General features: G+C 38.7%; 1 protein-coding gene and 1 long non-coding RNA gene across 6 annotated transcripts in view; one reads left to right on the top strand and one right to left on the bottom strand.

Moving 5' to 3' along the window:
* Positions 1–1484: 1484 nt before the first annotated feature.
* LOC106149561 lies at positions 1485–22573 on the bottom strand. The gene is made up of 3 exons (XR_001235823.1): positions 22490–22573; positions 12267–12396; positions 1485–1840 (listed from the first exon to the last, which is right to left on the bottom strand). It is a non-coding gene; the product is annotated as an uncharacterized LOC106149561 (long non-coding RNA).
* Positions 22573–24159, top strand: part of Dync1i2 (dynein, cytoplasmic 1, intermediate chain 2) — a 51221-nt gene continuing 49634 nt past the window's right edge. For 3 of the 5 annotated variants that reach the window (XM_005393231.2, XM_005393230.2, XM_005393228.2), the window contains exon 1: positions 22779–22928. The gene's annotated coding sequence lies outside the window, so the exon portion shown is untranslated. Of the gene's footprint in view, positions 22707–22776; positions 22929–24159 lie in introns of those variants that run through there. The other 2 variants (XM_013518773.1, XM_013518774.1) reach the window with 2 other exon arrangements.

Genomic DNA, 24159 nt, shown 5'->3' with positions numbered 1-24159 from the left:
GAACTCACGACCTTGCGCTTGCCAGGTAGGCGCTTTTTGCCGCTGAGCTAAATCCCCAGCACCGAGGCTATGGCTATTTTAAAGTCTCTTTCAAATGTGTAGGTGTCCTAGCTCAGCATTTAGCACAGTGCTCTGACTTTTCTGTACCACAGCTGACTGGCTGGGGTGTCACTCACTGGCTCCCTGTTCAGCCATCTTAGAAAGTTTCTAGAGCCTATACTAAAAGGGTTTCAAAGGACCCTTACCCCACTTGCAAAATTGCTCGCAATTTTTTGTGTATAGATGCATTTTTTCAAGGAGAACTTACATTTTTTATCAGCCTCTTGAATGAGTTAGAAAAGTTTAAAAATTACTATTCTGGAGACTTATACATCCCAAATTGTCTTTTGGAAAGATGAATGGAGAAACTACCTACACGCACATTTTCTCTATCCCTGAAGTTTCTAGAAAAGTAAAAGTAACCAAACAGTATGCTAGTAATAAGCATTCATTGAAAACTTACTATGTGCTAGTCAGTGTTCCAAATATTTTACATGGGCTTTATAATTTTATTCTCATTCAACCCTAAGATTCTCTGATATATATAAGTCAACAAAAGAATAATTTTAGGACACACACAGAGATGCTATTTTGACATGGTCTTTCTTACTATTTTGATCTTGTTTCAGGTTTTTGTATGATGATCTATGTACTTTATTTTATTAATTTGTTTTTTTTTTCTTCAAGTGGATCACAACATACTGTCACAACAATTTATGATCTGAAACAATGTACCTTACTAAATTAGTCTCATTGGGATAACAAGTGTTCTGGACAACTTATTTTTTCATTTAACTGATGGTTTACAAATTAATGATTTAAACCTGCCTAAATGAAAGGAGCTATAAATAAGATGTGGAAACTTTGGCTTTTGCATCTTTTCTAAAATTTGAGGTTCTATTTCACACCAGTGTTGACCAAAGCCCTCACTTGAGTAATTCCCTGCTACTCACTATTCAGCAAAAATACTGCTGAAAGCTCCAGAATCTGAAAAGAGGTTAGAAAATTAAAGTGTTTTTCCAAATTTGGGCCAATCTTCATGCCTTCCTAATTTCTCTACTCCTTACAGACCCATACCACCAGATATTATAATTCTGCATAATAAAAATCTACTGATTTGCATTTAGCTCAGAAAGTTTTCTACCTAAATACCTTTACCAATGTTAGCTCATCCCAAATGAGTCATTGTACCTATTAAAACTGTCTTGCTAAGGCAACCTTGACCAAGTGAAATACCAACAAGATAATTGATGGTGGTTAAGTGACTTCAAGTAACCTTGTTCAGCAGATACTTGCTTCCTTTTTCTGGAGGCTGTAGCTTATGAAATACCACCTTGTCTTAGATTTTCTTCTACCTGTCTTCCTCAATTACCTTTATAAACACCTTCTACCTGTTCTTGAACACTAGTATTCTCCAGTGTCCTATATAAAGCCCTCTTCTTTTTTTAACACAATAAACCCAAGTAACGATTATTCATATCCATCTTCAACTAAATCATTTATTCATATGTATATGACTTTCCCAATACTGTTGAACTCCAGAGCCATATATGTACCTGCCTACTGTACATCCTTAAAAGGCTACTGGCCCTTTAAGTCAAGTATTTCCCAAACTAAGTCACCACCGCCCCAGAAATATCCCCTAGAAACATTCAGCTAGCCAAGATATGGTCTTCTATTGGAGAAGCACTTCTTTTATCCTCATCTTTTCTTTCCTTGTGTCAGAGGAAAGAAGCGGCACCCCTGGTCTCTTCAAGAGTGGCACCCCTGGTCTCTCTCCATCTCCTCTCCTTACTCCTCACTGCAGGAAGAGGAAAAAATTATGTCAGTGAAATTGGGAGGAAAAAAAACACTGGGTATACACAGCTTAACTTCTTTCCTTTGGCATCTGTGTGCCTGAAAAAGGCACATGTTCATTCCTCTACATTCTTCTCCACCATGAATTTTACGTAAGTGGACCCTCTTGAGGACATCTATCAGATATCTCCCCTGCCTCAACTTAAATTTGGGCAAAAAAAGCAGTGCTATATATCTATGCTATTGTTATGGCTTAGAACTAAGGGCTTTGGAATATGATTGGATCACAAGGGCTCTAACTTTATCAGTGGATTAATCCATTGGTGAGTTCATAATTTGATGGCGTTATTGGCAGGAGATAGAAACTTAGGAGACGGTACCTAAATGAATAAAGTGGGTCATGAGGGTATGACTTGAGTACCATACAATGTCCTTGACCCCTTCTGTCTTGGGCACATGCTCTCTCAATTTCTCCTTCTGCTGCCATGAGATAAGCAGCTTCGCTCCACCATTCCTTTCCAACATGATGTCCTGCTGTGCTTCAGGCCCAAAGCAACACAGCCAGCTGATCATGGACTGAAACCTCTGAAACCATGAGCCAAAAATAATGTTTCCTCCCTTAAATTGTGTTCCTCAGGTAATTTGTCACAGTACCGAAAGGGTAACTAACACACCCACCAAATACAATGCCTTCAAAGAACTCTGAAGTCTTCCATTTACCTTATCACCTTATATCCAACCAGTACAAAATAAAGGACAGCACTGGACTATTGCTTTAAGATTCCCAATAAGGAATCCTAACTATCATTAAAGTTAACAAGAAATATGGTACCAATTAACTCAGGTTTTCATAGGCAACTTATCATGTAAGTTGGTCTAATAGTCATTGGTCTAATTCTTGAAAAACACTACCCTTAAAGAAGGGGGAAAAAAGAATTGAGATGTGTTATGTATGCATACCAGTTCCCCACAATGAATGCAATCATTATGTGCTGTAGATATGTCCTAATAAAAAACTAAAAATTAAAAAAGAAAAACATTGTCCCTGAATACTATAACCAGGCAAATAAACAACCCCCCCACACACCCCTTGCAGAATTGTTCTAATCTCTACTGAGAGGTATGTAACATGTAGCTACTACCCTGAGATGAACTTTTACTTGAAGCTAGTAGAGTAGTCAGCTGAACTTCAAAACTTAATGATACATGGTTGTCTGCCAGGAAATAATTGCTTTACTCTATTATCAAAATTTTAAACCTCTTTAGCATGTCCTCTAATAGCATCCCTTTGCCCATTTAACATCCAGTCTGATGTCATCCTTTTACCCTTCCCTTTGGATTTGGCCCCAGCAGGAGATCAGAGGGAGAATGCTGCCAGAGCACTTGATCTCCTGATTTTTTCCTTGTGAGATCACTCTGAGCTGAGTCCCGGAGCAGAAAGTCCCTGTTCCTCTCAAGGAAGCTCATTGTTAGACTTTTGTCTGGTTTCTATTACTCTCCTTCCCCTCATCTCTCAGGCCTCCACGATGGTGACAGCAGTATAGCTGTGAGCTCTGCACTGATTCCTGCAGTACCACCTGTGATTCTCCACACCTCTCCTTTATCTGAGAAAATTATAGTTCCTTGGGTAAATAAACTCTCCTTGAATTATCCTAAATTTTTTTGAGACAGAGCCTTGCTCTGTAGTCCAGGTTGGCCTTGAACTCACTATGTAGCTCAGGCTAGCCTTGAATTTGAGACAGTCCTCCTGCCTCAGCCTCCCAAGTGCTGGGATTACAGGCGTTTCCTACCAAACCTGTTTGAATTACCCTAACTTAAATTGCCTTCTCTTTTACCTAATCAGGTTATCAGGGACCCCAGCAAGAACCCCAGTCTTAACAGAGTGACTCAGCTTTAGTCAATGAAAGTAAATTAGTATGTGAATTTCTATATTCAGTTGTTTCTGTTTTCAAGTTGTATTAATAGAAAATCACTTTGTTCCCCAACCCATTAAATCAATGTTGAATTGAATTATCACACTGCTCATTACTCTCATGTGCCCCACACTTTAAATTAGTCATGGAATCCCACTACTTCTACCTTATAAATATTCTTCAAATCTATCCCCAAATCTTCCATTGTCATCTTCTTTTTTTTTTTTTTTTTCTGTTTTTGAGACAGGGTTTTGCTATGCCATTCAGGCTGGCCTTGAACTCACTTTGTACTCCAGGCTGGCCTTGAACTCTGAGCAATCCTCCTGCCTCAGCCACCTGAATACTCGGATTATAGATGTGCACCACCACACTCAACCTCCCATTGTCTTCTAACATCAAATCACTTCTCACTTAAATTACTAACTTGTCTCCCTACCCCATTCTAGGTTTCCCACCCATCCATTTTCCATACAAATACCAGAATATTTAAAAATATAAATTAGAACATATAACCAACCACTCTGCTTTAAAATGCATCAGTGGTCCTCTGTTGTCATCAATATAAAATCCAAATTCCTTAGCAATTTCAGTATGGACCTTGACTTAACTTCTACCACTTTTGCACATTATATCTATTTTTGTTCCTTACCAGGACACTTTCTTCTCGCTTCTTTAACTAACTCCTATGTATTCTGTAGACCAGTGGTGGCAAACCTATGTGTCATTTGTTTTCTGGAAAGATAGTGGAGTGGTGAGCAGCAGAGAAAGAGGCTGTCTGAGATTTGGTGTCCAGATACTAGACTATAGCAATGTGAGGAAGTGAAGAAGGAGGGAAGTGGGTCCCTGAGACCCAGGGAGGATCTAAAGTGAGAATTAAACCCCACAGGGAGAGTGAAGAAAGAGAAGAAGAAGGAGGTGGCAGGTAGTGTTTTCTCCCTGAACCAAGACTCACTGCATGGGAGGGGTGGCTCAAACCTGCAGATGCACAGTGACTACTGGCAACCTCAGGACTACCATGGAGAAATGCACCAGCAGAACAGAGTACTGGATGCAGCAGATTGCAATGAGTGGCTGTGTTTGATGCTATTGTTATTGCTGCTTGTATTACTTTAGCCAACATGACCTAATTGTTCTAATTAGTTATTGTTGGTATACCAAGACTGAGATTGCCTGAGGGTCATAAGCAGTTCTATAGGACAATACCAAAGAACCAGGGCCTGGGCCAGGTAGGCAACAACTTCTCATCTCCAATAAATTGAAGAGACAGGATCTTACAACAGATTCAAAACCCCAAAGCCAGGTACATCTGGAAGACATCTCTGAGAAGTAGTCATCTCCTAAGCATCCTAAATACTAGAATAAAGTTACTTTCCATAAGCAGTTTACAAGCATCAAACCAGGAATTAAACTAAAAAAAGGTAAAAGAAAATGAGAAGTACTTAAACAAGATTCCACCCCCAGACTTCCAGCTCACCAAAAGTAAACCCAGGGTGCAATGAAGTGGAACAGTTCAAAAGCCACCCACTTAGACTCTTTCAAGTGGTAACAGTGGAAGTAACAAAGCATATGAACAAGTGTCTAGAAAAAAAAAATCAAATCAGAAATAATTTCGCAGACAACTACACAGACAGTGACCATAAAGAAAAACATGCTTTATGACTCTAGCACAGATACAAATAAAAAAAAATTGAGGAGCTCAGGAAAATGATGGAAACCATGATTCTGAACGTAGAAAAGAAATGAAATCCATGAAACAGATTCAAACAGACATCCAGGAGATTAAACATTCCACTGAAAGTATATGTAGCAGAATGAGCCAATGTGAGGATAGAATATCATATCTAGGAGAAAGGATTGTGGTTAGCGACCATGAAAAGAAAGATTTCTTAAAAATAGCAAGGAACCATGAAAAATCAATTCAATAGCTGGTAGGGGATGTTTTTCTTCTATTTATCTATCATCTATTTATTTATTTATTTTTTATGTTTTTCTTTTAAAACAAAAGATATTAATTTAGATTGTTTTTTCTAAACTAAAACCTCAGTACTCAGGTTTAATTGTAGTGTTGGTGCTTTGTGATAAATAAGTGGGTTTTGGGTTACAGTTTGGGCACTCATTTCTAAAAGGTTCACCATCACTGCTGTAGACTACCCCACCTGTCATTTGCTCTTGAAAATCAGTCTTGGGCCAGGGATGTAGCTCAGAGGCACAAGCACCTGCCTGGCAAGTGCAAGGTCCTGAGTTCAATTCCCAGTACCATATGCCATTTGCCAACACTCCCACTGCACTCTAAGCTCTTTGTGATATAGCACAGTGCCTGATACTTAACAAATGCTGAATAAGTGTTTCAGAATTAACATTGAAAATCTTATGGAAGAAGTTATCTTTTTAACACTAACCGTCACTCATAGTCTCCCCAAATTCTATGTATGCTCAAACCTAAGGAAAGAGATATTGGGAGAGGGAAATCTAAGAGTGGAGTAGAAGTGGGGCCAGCCCTGCAGAGAATGTGAATAGCAAACTTTTGGAGACAAGACAGCTAGAGTACCTCTGACCTCAGGAGAGGAAGTCAATGGGACAGAGCTGGATAGGCTTTGAGCAGGTGAACTTTCAGCATTCTGGGCAGCCCCAGGATGAAAACTGGAAATTAGAAGGCACCAACGTTCCCTTTTGTTTTTAAACGGAAGAATCTTTTTTTTCCCAATAAAATTGTCTTTAAAACCCTAATATGTGAAGCAGATAAGACAAGAATTTTATCAGCCTGGATTTATATACACTCATCTTTATAACATTTACTTATTATAAAGTTATTCAAAGAGCACACTTTTGACAAACATAAACATTTGAAGTGGAGTGAATGAATAGTGATTGCAACCTTAACAGCAGTTTAAACACTGAAAACCTAGAATCAGAAGCTGATGGACTTTCTAAATTAGTTGCTCTAAACTCTGGTGTTCTAAAGAACCCAGTTCAACAATGGCGTTTCAGCATCAAGCTATTCTCACAGGCAGGTTTTCTCAGCCTGAACTGCTGAAAGCTGCTGTGTTGGTTTGGGGCTTATTTTGCAAAGGGAACACGATACAATACAGGACACATATTTTATAAGATTATTCATAATAGTCACCCAAAGCACAATATATAAAAGAGTGCAGGAAATCTGTCCATACACTAAGACCAAGGAAACTAGCCGAGGGCCTGGATCCTGCAATAATGTCCTACATGAGTCCAGCCAAAGACCTAGAACTCATAACAATGCCTCCCACGCATCCAACTGGAGGCTCACAGCCCATAACAAAATCTCATGCAGGCCTGTTTCACGGATCTGTTGTGAAGGCCCAAAGGTCAGTGGTGGAATCTAGGAAGTCTGTGCCAACAGGATGCTTACTTAGTTCAGCTGGGGGTTATAAGTTGACCACCAGTTATCAATCAACTACAGCTGCCAAGGGTGTTGTATTCTCTGGTACTATAGTCCTATCTGCAGAGGTGACATATTGTGTTTCTGAGAAAGTCTGCTCTCTCTGTGGGGTTTTTTACTCCCTACCCACATGACTGCTCCCTCCAGGACCATGTGACTCCCCTTGGTCAAGTCCTTTTCTTGGTTCTCCTGGCTTAACACCCAGTAATACCTACTGTGAACATTTTGGTGAATTAATCACTAACTTCAATTATTTGCTTGCAAGTAATTGAAATAATATTCTGTATCCAAACTTACATTCTTCTTTTTCATTTACCATTTTCTCACATTCAGACATTTCAAAAATACAAATTTTAGTGAGTTAAAAGTTTCTATTTTATTACCTCTTGTAATTGACTCCAGTTATCCTCTATGGTCAGCCATATGGATTACTTCTAATTGATCATAATGATAAATAACACCATGATATATTCTTGGAAATATTTTTCATAATTTATTTTCTAAGGATGGACTCTCAGTCGTTATACAAACTGTTTAATGGTGAAAAATTTCCCAGAACTGCAGATTAGCTGTATGTGATGTCACGTGCTTATAACCCCAGGACTTTGGGAGGCTGAGGCAGAAGAATCATCAGTTTCAGCCCAGCCCGGGCAACTTAGTGCCTTAGTAAGCTCATGTATCAAAAGAAAAAATAAAAAGGGTTACAGCTGTAGCTCAGTGCAAAAGCCCTAGGTTCAATTCCCAGTGTAATAATAATAATAATAATAATAATAATAATAAATGCAAATTATTTTCCTAAAGACTGCCAATATATATATACTTATTAACAACATGTAAGAGTATATCTCCTTGTATTGAAACCTAGAAGTTTTAAATAGTTTCTCACTTATTGTAAAACTATATTTCCATTTAAATTTGTATATCTTCTGAGATTGAACATTTTCACACAGATTAGCTATGTATACCCTATTGTAAACTTTTTTCTTTGGCTATTTATTTCCTACTGTACAGTTATTATTCTGTGAGCTCTATGGATGTTAAAAATTAATTTACTACTAAGTAGCACATACATCCAAATGTTTTGCTGTAAGGCAGTTTGAAAACAATATATTAGGAATCACTGCTAATTTTCTGTTTACTTTGTTACAATGTAAAAAGCAAGATTATAGTTTGTGATGTCTGAACTATTAGAATTCTAAATCTGTCAGGCCCCAAACAACAAGGACCACTATGTTTACATAGCAATCCAGTCACAACTCAATGACTATTTCTTGTGTCCCCACCATGGACTAGAAACACTGTTCTCAGGCCTGGGATACAGGGCGGGTGAGGCAAAATGGGATTATACCCTCTTGCAATTTACTGTCTTTATCCAGGTACCTTGATAACCTAGAATACATCTGAGAATAGCCAAATATGTGGCACAAATATTGTTCTTTTGAATTGTGCAATTATTCAGAGAAAAACACTGTAGGCAGTAAACTAAACTGGTAAAAGGCTGTTGATGACAGAGTTACGAGGCTGTCATAACCTCTTCGGTCTCAAAGTCTAGAAGCTGAAAGCTGGGACCATCTAACTCTCACCTGCTCCTGCATTTCTGTCCCTGCCTCTGAGGTTAATGCAGCCCCAAAACCAGGGAAATGTCAGAGCTATAGGTTTCTCTGCCATCCTGAGGCACTGACCTCCCAGCCGCCCTTCCTGTAATACTAAACTTCTCTGTTTCTTACTTTAACCTCTCGTGGTACCCCTCACACAAGCAGGTGGGGATCTTGGCCAGGTCCGTGATAGAATCCATAGCTCTGTGCCACGTACCAGGAAAGATGTTTGTTGCTCATCCAGTTCTGACCTTATATCTTACTTCTAGAAATGGGTGTCTTTTTTGGACAAGCTTGATTATGTCCTTCCATCCCCATTCCAAGAATATATCCCCCATCTTGTGTCTGTAATCTGTTAGTTTTCTGACTGAGCCTATGTTGGTCGAATCTCATCATCATCAGTCCCTGTGGGCAGAATCACATGTCCTGCTGCCACACACCTCTTAGGTAGAGCATCTGCCTAGATCTGTTGCTAAATTCATGCTTGCTGAATCTGTCCACAACACTACAGGTGTTTTCCTGTTGCCTCCAAAAAATGTTCAGGAGATTGGACCGATAGTGGGGGACATGAAATCTGAAATGGAATGATTTTGTAGGATTGTGGCTTGGAAAAGTGAAGGAATAATGGTTTCCTTTAGTGAACTGAGAACAGAGGAAGAGGAGACTTGCTGGGAAAGAGGATTATCCAGTTCTGAATTTGAAGTGCCTGTAGGATCTCCTGAAGCTATCCAGTGCACTTGGACATGGCTTGGGAGCTCTGGAGATAGGGTTACATTTGTGTAAATATTTCTCATTATGTAAGTATGCATGTGTATGTTTAAACACATGCATATACATATATTTAAACATAGACAACATTTTAAAAGCTAAATGTCTGCCAGTGATCAGGATTTCTGTATTCATACATAACTGGGAAGACTACCGAGAAAATCACAGCTCTTCCCCATTGTGAAAATCTGGGCATGTTATTAATCAACAACTCCATACAGTGAGAAGTTTATTTCCATGTTAATGTACAAAGTCTCAACCACCCTGAAATTTTCCAAAAGTCAGTGAGGTTAAATGTCGAATAAATATTGATCCAAAGAGGAATATGTATAGGTCAGTGCTTCTAATCTGAAAATTAATCAATCTAGGTCTGATTTGTGCTTTTCATAGGTTTGGGGATTGTCTGTTTTACCTGCCAAATAGTAATTGCTGTTATATACCACACATTTGAAAGACAATATATAGAATTCCCAATAATAACTTTTTTAAAAAATACAAGATTTCATTCTAACACAAGAAACTAAATCACAAGAAACTCTCAGGGAGAATGAGTATCCTCCCACCACCTTTAGGGGGTAGATGCCCCTTTAATGGGGCACTCATAATTCCCATTACAGTTAATGGGAGTTTCGTGTGTGTATATCAAGAGGAGCACAGGCTCACTGTCTCCATCAGAAAATGATTCCTTTTGTGTTGATCTCCTAGCTGTGTTTTCATTCTACCTTTTAAAACCATTACACCTAACAGAGTTTTGAGTGCATTATAGGTAACTTTAGGAAGCCATCATTATCTCCTCTCTCTTAACCACATAATAGGGGGTAGAAAAGTGAGAGTACAATATATACACCATGCTGAGTAGAAGGAACTTGCCTTGAATTTTTAAGCCCCTCAGCCTATTTTCTGTAATGCTCAGTGGTGAATCACTCTTAAGTGCTCCATCATTCACTAGGATATGTGCTTCATGCCAAAGGTTACCAGATTACAAAAGTATTCTCAGCTCAGAAGGGACTCCTAATTCACCATCACCTTATTTTGACACTAAGAGAGAAAATATGTGCACCAAGACAAATGCAAGAAATAATGGAGGAAAAAAAAATCTATATTAAGTTAACAATGCAGCAAACACTCCAAAGGAAAAAATATAGACTAGAACAATAATAAGGATAATAGAAAAGTAATGCTGTTAAATTATGAGAGATTTGCTGGTCAGTTTATGAACACTCCCCTGGGTGAAGATAGTTTCTTAATAACGAGCTTCCCTTAGACATGAAAGGAAATGGGAAAGTTAAGATAGTTCCCAAAGTTGGAAGAAAATATTTTTGTGACCTTTCTAAAAGGGTTAAATAAATGTTCTTGAAGGTGAAGTAGAAGCATTTAGAAAAAAACTACAGATGCTCATGGCTTGAAATGAGCTGTTAACAAGCAAAATATGAACAATCTCAAAATTCCGGTGGTCGGGTGGTAGAAACTTCATAAACTTGGGAAGTCCCAGAGAAAGTGTAGAGTACCCCTCATTGACATGTAGAAAAATATAATAGTGATCCAGTGTTTATGAAAAGGTCCTGGTCAAAAAGGTCACAGGTATATCTACCTTAAATTTTAGTACATTTCACTTTAGCAAAAATATAACCAATCAAGTGGAAAGAAGAAGCAAAGAAGAAAGAGGAAAGGAGAAGTGAAGGGAGAATCTAAAAACAGAAAAAATTATCAGTATTTTTGAGTGAGGGGTTTCCCTTCTGGACCACTCTTCCTTTTTTTTTTTTTTACATTTATTTATTCATTTATTTAAGTACGGGGAATCCAACTCAGGACCTCACACTGGCCAGGCCTTCCTTTTATTTTTTAACATGTTATTTTCATTTTATATTGTCCATTTGATAATTCCAAAGCCTGTGTCTTTGTGGGTCTTATTCTGCTATTTTGGTTGGCTCTTGCTTTTGGTACCTTCTGTCTTCATGCCTTTTGCGATTTTCTGAGTTCTTATTTTTTGAAATTTATCTATGTAGGCTTCTTCAAAACAGAATAAAGATGGGTTCTTTTTTTTAAAAAAAAGTGGTGCATATTTACTTCTCGAAGCACCCAAAGGTATGACAAGTCTGTATCAACTTTAAATCAAATTTCAACCTGTGTTTTTATGAACTATCCAGATAATGAAATTTCAGGCTGTAAATTCACATGGCAGCTCACTTTTATCCAGCATTTTTAGTGGTTGTTAGTGAAAAGGTCAGTTGGGGTACTTTGTCTGCTTTATTGTTGTTAAAGTCTTAATATAATTTAATGTTTTCCAGTCTACGTACTTTTCTTAATTTCCACTGATAATGCATTGGTTCCTGCCCTTATGTTTTCTGGCTCCATCTAAAAATTTTCCAACTATATTCCCTGCTTCCAATCTCTACCTTACTTCCTTTCTTCACTGCTCATTTCCCTAAGCAAGACATATCAATAAGGGTCTTAGCAAGACATAGAATTCACCCAAAATAGTTCAGATGAAAATACTTTAATCCAAGGGCCGGTACAGAGGAGTGAGCAGTGATAAGCAAACAAGAGATGAGGAGGCATTTAGAGCTCAACTGTGAGCAGACACTAAGAGACAAAAGGAGAAAACAGTTACTAGAAGCCAGTAAATACTAGAGCTATGGAAACGAGGCCTACCTAGCAGGAGCCACAGTCGTGAAGGATGAAGTCATTGCTGGAAATGTGGCATCAAGGAAAAAAGGGAAAGAAAATGCCCCCACTTACTTTCTACCTGGCTTCTCATAATCTTGCCTCGGCCTTTTGTAGGTAAAACCTAACCACAAGGTGATCCTTAAAGCAGCCGAAGTCAACACCCAGAGATACAAAACTTGGCAGAGAAGGGCAGGAAAAGAACCTGGGGAACAAAGACAGCACATCAGCCTTTCTCCAGACCACCTCAAAAGAACTATCTAAAATGTCAACCTTATCCTAACTCTACATCAGATCGGTTAGTGGGTTCACATCTCCTGTAGGACTAAATCTAAACTGAGATGTGGCCTACTGTTGCATATAGCTTCATTTCTGTTACTGTTGTAGCATGTGGCCTTTCTGAATTACCTCTAGGCTCTCCACTGTTCTGTATTCTCATACCTCTGTACTTTGACATTAGCCTTTCTTCTTCTGAAGGGGCCTTTCTGCCTCTCCTTTGCTGACTTAACTTCTATTCAGTTTTCCAGAATTAAAGACTTAACTCTTGAATCATACTCTCCTGTAAGTTTTCCCCTCAAGATGTTTGCATCACTTCTTTATATATTCCCATCACAATATTTAGTTGACCTGAAAGTCTGTCTTTCTCTCTTGAGAAGATATAGAGGGTATTTTAAATGTAATGAAAAATTTACTCCTGTATTTCTAACACTAGTGTATTTCTAACACTGTTCCAGGATGAGGCTGGGAAGCCCAGAGCCCGCTGCAAGATGAGTGCACTTAGTCAGACAGTGGTGTTTTGCTTTCTTTCAAGCCCCGGAGAGTTATTGCCTCAAGGACACCTCTGCCCAGTCTCAGACAATGATAGATTTTTTTCCTCCATGTTATATGATATTAACCTTATTAGTTCCTGTAAGAGTAAATTCTGCCTAGCAATTTAACAAAGCAATTAATAAAGACATGTGTAACCAACTATAAAATCTTATGTTATCTGCCTTTTTGTACTTCCTTCTGAAAATCTGTGTAAGTGATTGGTAACCTCAAAATGGGACTGGTGATTTGAACCTCAGGGTTCCCCAGCCCGCTAGAGTAATAAAGCTGCCTTCCAAAATTGCTCTGGTGCTGTTGTCTTCCATTTCATGTGGTCTTGAATTCTGCAGCAAAGAGATATGTGTGTTTTCACTCTTATATACATAACAGCCAACTCCATTCCTGACACACAGTGGGCAATCAATAACATGTTTTTCAAATGAATAAAAATAAATATTTGGAAAGATGCAGGAAAACACAGTCTGTGTAATTATAAAGCTTTTTTTTTAGGTTATGGGGAAATGTCTTCAAAGTTTTCTTTTTTACATTTTTATTTCTTATATAGACAGAGAAAGATAAGGAAAAGATCACAAGTTTTTTTTAAATTTTTAAATGTCTTTATATTTTGTTTTTTTTTTTTGAGACAGGGTCTCACTATGTAGTGCAGCCTGGTCTTCAACTCATTATGTAGCCCAAGCTGGCCTCGAACTTGCAGCAATCCTCCTGCCTCAGCCTCCCAAGCGCTGGAATTACAGGCATGTGCCACCATGTCTGGCTAGAATTTGAATTCTAAAGTGAATGCTAGTCCTAAACTTGAACAGTGTGCTTGTCAGTTTTCTAGAACATAGGAAAGATATTGCTGTAGTGTTAGCTTTCATTCTTGCCATTAAAATGCTTTAGGGCCAGGTGTGGTGGTGCACACCTGCAATCCAAGCTCGGGAAGCTGAAGCAGGAGGAGTGCTGTGAGATAGAAGCCAGCCTGGGCTACAAAGTAAGTTTACAGCCATCCTGAGCTACATAGAGAAACCCTGTCTCAAAAAGACAACAAGAAATTTCTAATGCTTTAGATTGTTTAAATAAACATGTATTGACTCATAAATTTCAGGTAAATTAATCTTCCATTAATCTGATTTCTTTATATATTAAAATTTAATGTCTGTGGAAACCATTTTTCCTGACTTAGATTCCATCAATATAAAATACTTTCTTGAAGAATCAAGATGGCAGAGTGGTGAGTGGCAATAAAATTCAGTCTCTCCAAGACCTGGAAAATTACAGTGTCTCCAAGATACAAGAAAATTAAAAGTGTGGGGAGAAAAAAAGAGAAGTAGATCACCAGGAATCAAGAAGGAACAGATAGGAAAATTAAAAGCTACAGAGAAGTTCGAGAGATGGACCACAATGCACAGAAGGGAATGAAACAGCCTGGACTCTCTCCCCAGCTTCTGGCTCACCACTCATGGGGAAGGGAGCCTGGCCCTGCAGAACCAAGATAAACACTTGGAGGCTCAGTCTGGGCCACCAGTGTAGGCTCCAAGTGAACCCACAGTTTTTGTGGTAGGGACAGCACAAGGTTTTGCTCCAAGGGGACTCCTACACAGCAGTCAACAACCAGAGAAGGATACTAGCCCAGGCACCAGCAATATTGCTGGAAAGCGTTTGATTGGGCACCATTCCAGGAAGGGGTTGCTTGAATCTGAGAGTCAAAACAGCCAGGATAAGAGCCGGGCATGTTAGCACACACCTGTAACCCCAGCACTTGGGAGGCTGAGGCAGGAGGATTGTTGCAAGTTGGAGACCAGCCTGGGCTACAAAGTGCTCACAAGTCCAGCTTGAACTGTATAACAAGACCCTGTCTCAAAAAGACCAAAAGAAAGAAAGAAAAAAAAAACAAAAAACAGCCAGGATGGCTTCACTTCAGGGTTCCTAATGTTACCCTCCCATAGAGACTGAATGAGAGACAGCTACAGGAGACAGCCACTGGAAGGGAGCAGGCTAGAAAGAGACCCTTGAGGGGTTTTAGCTCCAGCCAGAAAGGACAGGAGCCCCACCTCTGCTGTGGGAGGCCAGGCCCAGCTTGAGTTGTGCTGAAAGTACAGGCATAGAGGACTTGAGCCCTCACCCTGCTCCCTGCATCCAGTATGCATTTGGGGTCTAATTGACTTCCTTTCCAGCTAGCACAAGCAGGGATGCTTCTTGGCTTAGACATTCCCACAGTTTGGGGTAAACAGGAGGCACTGGAATGGGGTGAGGGGATACCTCACAAACCCACAGGCCATAAGGCTGGCTGAAGAAATCTCCGCCAAACTCCAAAACTGTAGGTCCAGAAAGGAAACCACTTACTCAGAAATAGATAATTTTTTCTGCTCTTAAACTCTCCCTTCACTTCTCCTTTCCTCTTTCTTCTTTGCTTGTTTATTGAATCCAAGGAATTTTACTTCTAGTTTGTTTTTCTTTTAATTTTTTCTTATTTTTATTCATATTATTTCTTTTTTCTGCTTCTTTCCTCCTTTTTTTCCTTTTAAATTGTAGTTTTTTTTTCTGTTACCTTTATCTAATTCTACAAATATCCCCCTAGTTCTTAACAGGATCATTTGTCTCCTTCTCATCTCCCACTCTTTAATTTTCAAAGTTTTTCCTCTTGTGTTCTCCAATTCTTAATCCTGTATATTTTTAATAGCATAACCATTAAGCTTTATTAATCTTTAGATAGTTAAGTTTATGATATTACTGTTGAATTCTTTTCTATCATTAATGAAGATATAGTGAAGATATTGCATTTAGTACATATTTGCTATATGTCAGTATCTGGGTTGTTTTGATGTTTATGCTACAATTGTGGATTTATTTTCTATGATTAAGGGTAGCATGTACATTATTAGTTCTTATGGTATGTCAGCATCCAATTTGTACTGCATGATATTACTGATGCTGATTGGCTTGATATATCCAGGGTCACACAACTATTTCTATTAATAGGTTTTCTCTGTATGGCCACACCCAGCTTACCTTTGTGACATAAACAATAAAGCAGTCTATTTCTGGAAAACTGGGTGCTGGGCAACTGTACTGCATCCTCCCCTCCTAAATTTCTTTTTTGTGGTATTTTTTGTCTTTTTTTGAGACAGGGTCTCGCTCTGCAGTTCAGGCTGGCCTTGAGCTCACTTTGTATCCCAGGCTGGTCTTGACCTCTCAACGATCCTCCTGCCTCAGCCTCCCAAGTGCTGGGATTATAGGCGTGCGCCACCATGCCTGGCTCCCCTCCTAAATTAACAGAAATGATTGGATCTTGGGACAGAGGCAAAGGAGTATAGTTAGCTACACCCAGAGTACAGCATTGAAGAGCAGACTAACTAAAGAGATCTGCCTGCTAGCAACAAAATCTTTCCAGTATAAGCAACCGGCAAACCTAAGCACAAAACAAATAAACAAAAACCAACAGAAACGTAAGACTACAAAGCAACAAAATGCTTCCCAAACTCTCAACTCCTCCAAAAAGTGGTTAGAGAAAAGCAATGAATCACTTATAAAAGTAAGCCCAGCAGACTTCTCAGTAAAAAACTTGAAAGGTGAGAAGGGCTTGGAGAGAAATATTTCAAGCCCTAAAGTATAATAGCTTCCAATCACGACTTATATATCCTGCAAAACTTTCCTTCAAAATTGATGGAAAAATAAGTTATTTCTGTGACAAAGAGTACCTCAAAAAAATTCGTGACCAACATCAGCACTCCAAAAAAAGTGTTAAGGATACCCTAAAAAGAAACAATGGTGCTAACAATGCCAAAAAGCTAGTATTGAATACACCCGGCAGGTTAAGTAGTTAAGCAATTAAGGAGGAAAAAAAGCAACCAACAACAGGAAAAATAATACAATGATAAGGATAAATCAATATCTTCAGCAATAATTTTCAATGTAAGTGGTCTCTATTCCCCAATCAGAAGACACAGATTGGCAGGATGGATCAAGAAACAGAACCCAATGATACACAGTAGACAAGAAACACATTTAATTCAAAAAGAAATTCACAATTAATCATTAAAATTAATAATTAAAGGATAGAAAACAATATTCAGTGCAATGGGAACCAGGAAAAAGAAGGACTAGCTATTTTAATTTCAGATAAACTGTATTTCGAATGAACACTGATGAGGAAACACAAAAGATCACTACATATTAGTTAAGGAATCAATTCAGCAGGAAGAGATAAAAATTATAAACACATAAGCACTAACACGGGTACACCCAACTTCATAAAACAAACACTACTGGATATAAAAAAAAAATCAGATCAACACCAGAATTACAGTGAAGGAACTCAGTACCCCATTGTCACAAACAGATCAACTAGGGAAAAAAAAATCAACAAAGAAATATCAGAGTTGAATCAGCCCTTCAAATAAATAGACCTGATAGATATCTACAGAATGTTCCACCCAGCAATCACAGAATACACATTCTTCTCAGCAGCACATGGACTTTTACCAAAACAGACCACATGCTAGCCCATAAAGCAAGTATAAGTAAATATAAAAGAATTGAAATTATACCATGCATACTATCAGATCATACTGCAATAAAACTAGAAATAAATGGCAAAAGAAATTATGCACATTCATGAAATTAAATAATACTTCCTTAAATAATCAATGGATCACAGAAGAAATCAAGGAAGAAATTAGTTCATAGAATCAAACAATAATGCCAATACACATACAAGAACTGATGGGACATAATAGTTGTGAATGCCCACATCAAAAAAACAGAGCAAGTCCAAATAAATGACCTGATGATGCACCTCAAGATCCTAGAAAAACAAGATCAATCCAAATCTAAAGCTCATACAAGGAAGGAAATTATAAAGATCAGAGAAGAAATTAATGAAATTGACACTTTAAAAAAATACGAAGAATCAATGAATCAAAGGGTTGTTCTTAGAAAGAATAAACAAAATAGACAAACCCCTACCAAATCTTACCCAAAAAAGGAAAGACAAAACCCAAATAAATTAAACTTGATTTGAGTTACAGTGTCTCCAAATTGAACATCCCATGTTGGAAGAAGATATATTTGGGGGCTCCAGGACTATAGTAGAAAAGTATAGAGCAAGCAATAAAAACTTCTAGTGAAAAGTTAATGCAGGAAAACAAAATGATGAAAGATACCAAACAAGTAGAGCTTTTGTTTTGCTTTTGTTTTATTTCATTTTTCCCTCACTGAATAGAAATAAGGATTCTTAGTCTGTTTCTGAGAATCTATTAATTTATTAGAATAGCTGTCTTTTATTTGCTTTCCAGTAGGCATAGTGAATTTAAAGAGCACATCTGTATGCTACAACTTGATTACATCTTTTTTTCTACCTATTTTGCATTTTTCTCTTACCATGTTTCAGTTTCTGCATGTAGATTTAAATAAAAAACAAAATTTGTAAAATTGTAACATTTCACTTGGAAATGTTGCCCAGTCTTCACCAGCTTCAGAAATCTGAACTTTACTGATGTTGCAATAAAGTGTTGTAATTTTTTAAAAAAACAGATAAATGCAATTAGAAATGAAAAAGGCAAAATCACAACAGACTGCTGAAGTCCAGATTATTAATAACTACTTAAGAACCTGTACTTTAATAAAATAGAGAATTCAGAAAAATTGATATATTCCTAGATTTATAGAAACTATAAAAGTGGAACCAAAAAGAGATAAAAATCCTGAATAAACCAGTGTTGGACAATAAAATTGAAGAAGTAATTTTTTTAAAATTACCATCTAATAAAAGCTCAAGTCCTGATGGAGTCACTGCTGAACTCTACAAGAATTTTAGGAAAGATCTAACACTAACACACCTCAAATTCTTCTTCCCAAAATCATTCCTGAAATGCTTCTAAAAACAGACAAGGACGCAACAAAAGAAAAAGGATTACAGATCAGTCTCTTTAATGAACACACAGGCTAAAATCCCCAACAAGACACTGGCAAACAGAACGCACCAAATCATCATAAAGATCATACATCATGACAAAGTAGAATTCATCCCAGTGATGCAAGGATGGTTGATATGCAAATCAATGTCATACACAAACATATGCAAATCAATGTCATACACCATGTAAACAAAAGCAAGGGAAAAAAAAACACACGAGCACCTCAATTTTAGCAGAAAAAGCCTCTGACAAAATGCAACATCCCTTCATGATAAACAAAAATGAAGAAAATAGGTATAGTATAATAGGATCTTATTTCAACCTGTAAAAGCCATTTATATCAAACCAATGGCCAACATCATATTAAATGGAGAAAAGATGAAAGCCTTCTTGTGGCAAACTGGCCTATGCCCTGGCTAGTCTACTAGTTTGTCACCCAGACCCGGGGTGAACAAGTTTGAAAGACAGACACAAACTTAGTGTGCGGCACCTAGGAGGCTCTCGCTTCTAGCAGGCAGAGAGCCTTAGCAGCTGGCACATCCTGCTTTGATTCAGTCAGACACGGGTATGAGCAATTCAAGAAACACAAGTTTCATCTGCCTTCTAATATCCATTAGTGCATGTTCAGGTAAACAACTTAATCTCAGCTGTACTGACTTTTTCCTAGAACCTGTGAGTGCCATCATCCCTGCATGTTGCCTTTCTCCTTTGTGCTCACAGAGGAGGTCAGTTAAGCCTCAGTTCTTCTTAAGTGGTCTCCAACATCTTCTAAAATCAGGAACAAGATCGGGATATCTGCTGTCACCACTCTTATTCAATATAGTTCTTGAAACATTAGAGCAAACAGGCAAGAGAAAGAATAAAAGGAATATTGTAGGAATGGAAGAAGCCACATTATCAGTATTTGCACATGATATAATTCTCCACATAGAAGACGCAAAAAATTCCACCAAAAGACTTCTAGGACTAATAACCAAATTCAGTAGTGTTGCAGGATACAAAGTCAACCCACAAAAATAAAAAAATAAAAAAATCTAATTCCACTGAGAAAGAAAGAAACAATACTTTTTACAATAACATCAAAAAAATTAAATACTTAGGAATTAACCTAACCAAGGAAGTGAAAAACTACAATGAAAACTATAGTACTCCCAAAAAGGAGATTAAAGAAGACATCAGAAAATAGAAAGATATCACTTGCGCCTAGACAGGCAGAACCAATATAATCAAAATGGCCATACTTCCCAAACTTCCCAGAACTGATATGCAAATTTAATGCACTTCCAATCAAAATGCAAATAGCATTCCTCAGAGAACTAGAGAAAACAATCGTAAAATTCACATAGAACCAGAAATGACCTAGAATAGCAAAAGCAACAAGATCAAGAACAGGAGGCATCACAATCCAGGACTGAAAGTCATACTAAAGAGCTACAGTTATAAAAGTAGCACGGTATTGCCAAAAACAGACTTGTGGATCAAAGGAACGAAATAAAGGATGCAGAAATAACTCCAATCACATTAAGCTACCTGATCTTTGAGAAAGAGGCAAAAAAATTACGCTGAAGGATATATAGGTCTTTTAAAAATGGTGCTGGGAAAACTGGCTATCCATATGCAAAAGATTGGTCCTAAACCTGTATCTCTTACCATGTACTAAATTAAAATCAAAGACCTAAATATTAAAATAGCTGGGCATAGTGGCACATGCCTGTAATCCCAGCACTCGGGAGGCTGAGGTAGAAGGATCACCATGAGTTTCAGGCCAGCTTGGGCTGCATAAGTGAGTAAAAGGCTAGCCTGCACCACATAGTGAGACCCTGCCCAAAAACACACAAACAAAAATAATACATAAATACTAAAACAGAAACATTCAACCTGCTGGAAGATAAAACAGGTAAAACTCTTGAAGACATAGGGATATGCAAGGGCTTTCTGAAAAAAACTCCAGTTGCACAAGAAACAATACCAAGAATCAACAAATGGGACCTTATCATATAAAAAAGCTTCTGCACAACCAGAAAACAATCAACAGTGAAGAGACAACCTACACAATGGGAAAATTTTTTGCCAACCATTCATCAGAAAACTAATATCTAGAATATATAAAAAACTCAAAAAAATTACCTCCTAACAAAAGACCCACTCAAAAAACGGGCAACTGAAATGAAAAGACACTTCAGAAAAAAGTACAGCTAATAAATACATGAAAAAAGTTCAGCATCTCTGTCCACTAGAAAAATGCAAATTAAAACAACACTGAAATATCATCTTACTCCAGAGAGAATGACTATCATCAAGAAATCAAATGCTGGCAAGCTGAAAGGAAAAAAGAACTCTTCTACATTCTTGGTGGGAATGTAAACTAGTATAAACACTATGGAAGTCAGTATGGGGATTCCTCAAAAAAGTAAAACTAGAAATTCTATTTAACCCAGCTCTTCCCCTTCTAGGTATTTTTGCAGAAGAGTTACAGACATCATATTACAGTGACACGTGTATTCCCATGTTTATAGCAGCACTATTCACAATAGCTAAATCTTGGAAGTGGCCTATATGCCCATCAAAGGACAAAGTGGCCTATATGTCCATCAATGGATAAAGAAAATGTGGCATTTATATACATGGTACTACTTTACAATAAAGAAGGATAAACTTGAGTCATTTGTAGGAAAATGGATGCATCTTGAGACCATAATGTTAAATGAAATAAAGTGGACATACAAGCTTAAATATTGTGTGGTTTCTCTTATATAAGAAACCCCAATATAAACAAAGCAAAATAAGATACACATAATAAGAGGGGGAAAAGAAAATTTCCCAGAGGAGTTCTTGCATTATTAAAACATTGTGACTTTACTTCTGCATTTGTGATGTTTGTAGCATTTGACAGTTTTTTAAAAGTGTGTAAGTTTTAGACTCCTAAACCAGGGTTCTCTCTCTGTTCAGGATAATATAACTTCATATCTTTGACAAATAAATAAACCTTTGAATGTGAAGGGGGAACTCAAGAGATGGAAGGAGTGGGGAGGGGATGGAAGGGAAGGGGATGAAAAAGGAATTAAGATGTGTTATGAACATCTACCAACTCCCCACAAGGAACGTAAACAATATGCACTGCAAACGTGTATAGACAAATGAATAAATAAATAACATAAACTGCCTTCTTACCTAAAATTTTTTTCCCAAAAAAACTGTTTGGAGAGAAAATCAAAATGCTTCTACACAGCAACAAAATACTAGAGAATTATTTGGTATACCACTTAATTTATTTGTATTTAGATTTACTTCGGATACCACATGAATCCTCAATAAGTCTGTTCTAAAATTATATCTTTGGACATATATCTAACTATATATATCCCTTAAAATGTGCCATTCACCCAATTTTCAGGTTCATGGAAAATAACCCTTCTCAAAATTCTGTCCATATTAAGTCAAAGGTCTTCAGATATAACACATGAAACACTGTGAACACTGTCCACCTTAAGAGAATACAAAAGTGCTGCTAGCTTTTCATTGGAACCTGGAAGGCCTGAAGCGGGAAACCCAAAGACACTACGCATCCCAGCGTACCCTGCGAAAGCCAAGAACCACGACTCCCAGAATGCACTGCTGGCCTTGTTGCTGGGGTTTGTAGTTCTCCCATGTTGCACCAATTCCGACGCGGAAGGCCGTGGTTGCGTGCTCAGCTTCGGGTATTAGGCGTAGCTTTCCACCTTTAGTCAAGCGGAAACACTTGGGACCCCCGGCTAGGTCGTACTTTTTGTCTCATCTATCCGTTTTACAAAAGGTAAGTGAAAGACGGGCCAACACCCTATTTCTAAGAGCGACCTCAGTCTGCCGAAGCCATTTGTCCCCAGGTCCTCTCCGTAGCAGCCGCCGCCCATCCCTCTTTGTGTGCCTCGGAAGCCTCTGAGGTGGTGGTGACGACAGTTGGCTTTGGGGCTTAAGCTAGGGGCATTCCCGGGAGGTTGCGGGCGGGAGGACGCTTCCCCGTCCCGCCAGCGGACAGGTGAGTTGGCTGTCCTTCCCGCAAGGCCCTCCTGCCTGCCGTACCGCGGGTCGGAACTGAAGGACGGCCTGGCGGTTACTGCTGACAGCTCCGGCCTGCCGGCTTCCCAAAGAAAAGGCGAGGGGGGCCGGGACGGTGACTCGGTGCGGCCTGGGGCGCGGAGTCGAGTCCCTTCCCTTCTGGGCCGCGAGGGGAGCCCCAAGGCTTGCGCGGCGCCCCTGGCCCCTTTCCCCGGACGCTGCAGCCGGGACCGCGCCCGCTCGGCCGGAAGCCCGCGGGAGAAAGTTGCTGCTTTTCGCCCTGCTCCGTTTTACGAAGGACGTGCCGCTGGCGTTGACCTAGGGTGTGTTGGACCGTGCCGATGCGGAAGGGGTGTAGCCCGGATGCTAGAGACTGTTCCCTGGCAGTTTAAGTCTCGGAGCGAAGGCTCCGCCTCTGCGGATGACAAGGCGGATCGCCTATGGCTCAGCCCCGCGAACTTGATTGTTGGTGTTTGAAGATGTGCTTACTTTAACCTGATGTGCGTTAGTGTTGGCATGTCTGCGTTGTAGTTGAGGCTGAACAAAAATACCGTGCCGAGCCTAGCACGCAGTCAGGCGAGGAAGTTCCCAACAGCTGTTAGTATGAAGCTTTTTACAGGTGTAAAAAGGGCCGCATAAGACACGTTCCTTGTTTTTAGTTTGTTCAAATGACTCCGAGTACTGTATCTGTATTTAAGAGCCAGCCGTACCAACTTTTCAGCGTTTTTGTATTCTTGAGAGTTTAACTCACACGTTAGTCTTTATGGAGCATTGCCACTAAAATTTTCCTTTATGGCATTTATTAGTAGATGGATTTTACCTCTTAACTAATTTAACTTTATTCAGATTTAATAATTGTGCTTTTAAAGAAACTCTTCTTCGTAAACAGATTTTTTGTCCAGAGGTTATTCTCCCAATTTTCCTGATCATTTAATACTTCAGTTGTACAGACGTTGACAGATTGGTCATTACATATTAAATCAATAATATATGAGCAGGGTGTGGTGGCACTTTCGGAGGCTGAGGATTGAAAGTTCCAGCTCAGTCTGAACGATTTAGTGACTTAGCCAAACCCAGCCTTTAAAAGAAAGGGGTTGGGGTCGCTTAGTGGGAAGACCTTGGGTTCAATCCTCAGTACTACCCCCGCAAAAGATGATTATAATAATAGTAATATAAAATACGTACAGAGTAACAAGTTCCTGGCTCCTAGT

Source organism: Chinchilla lanigera, unplaced genomic scaffold (assembly GCF_000276665.1).
Source record: "Chinchilla lanigera isolate Chin_1 unplaced genomic scaffold, ChiLan1.0 scaffold00048, whole genome shotgun sequence".
Classification (NCBI taxonomy): Eukaryota; Metazoa; Chordata; class Mammalia; order Rodentia; family Chinchillidae; genus Chinchilla; species Chinchilla lanigera.
This window is presented reverse-complemented; position numbering and strand designations above follow the sequence as displayed.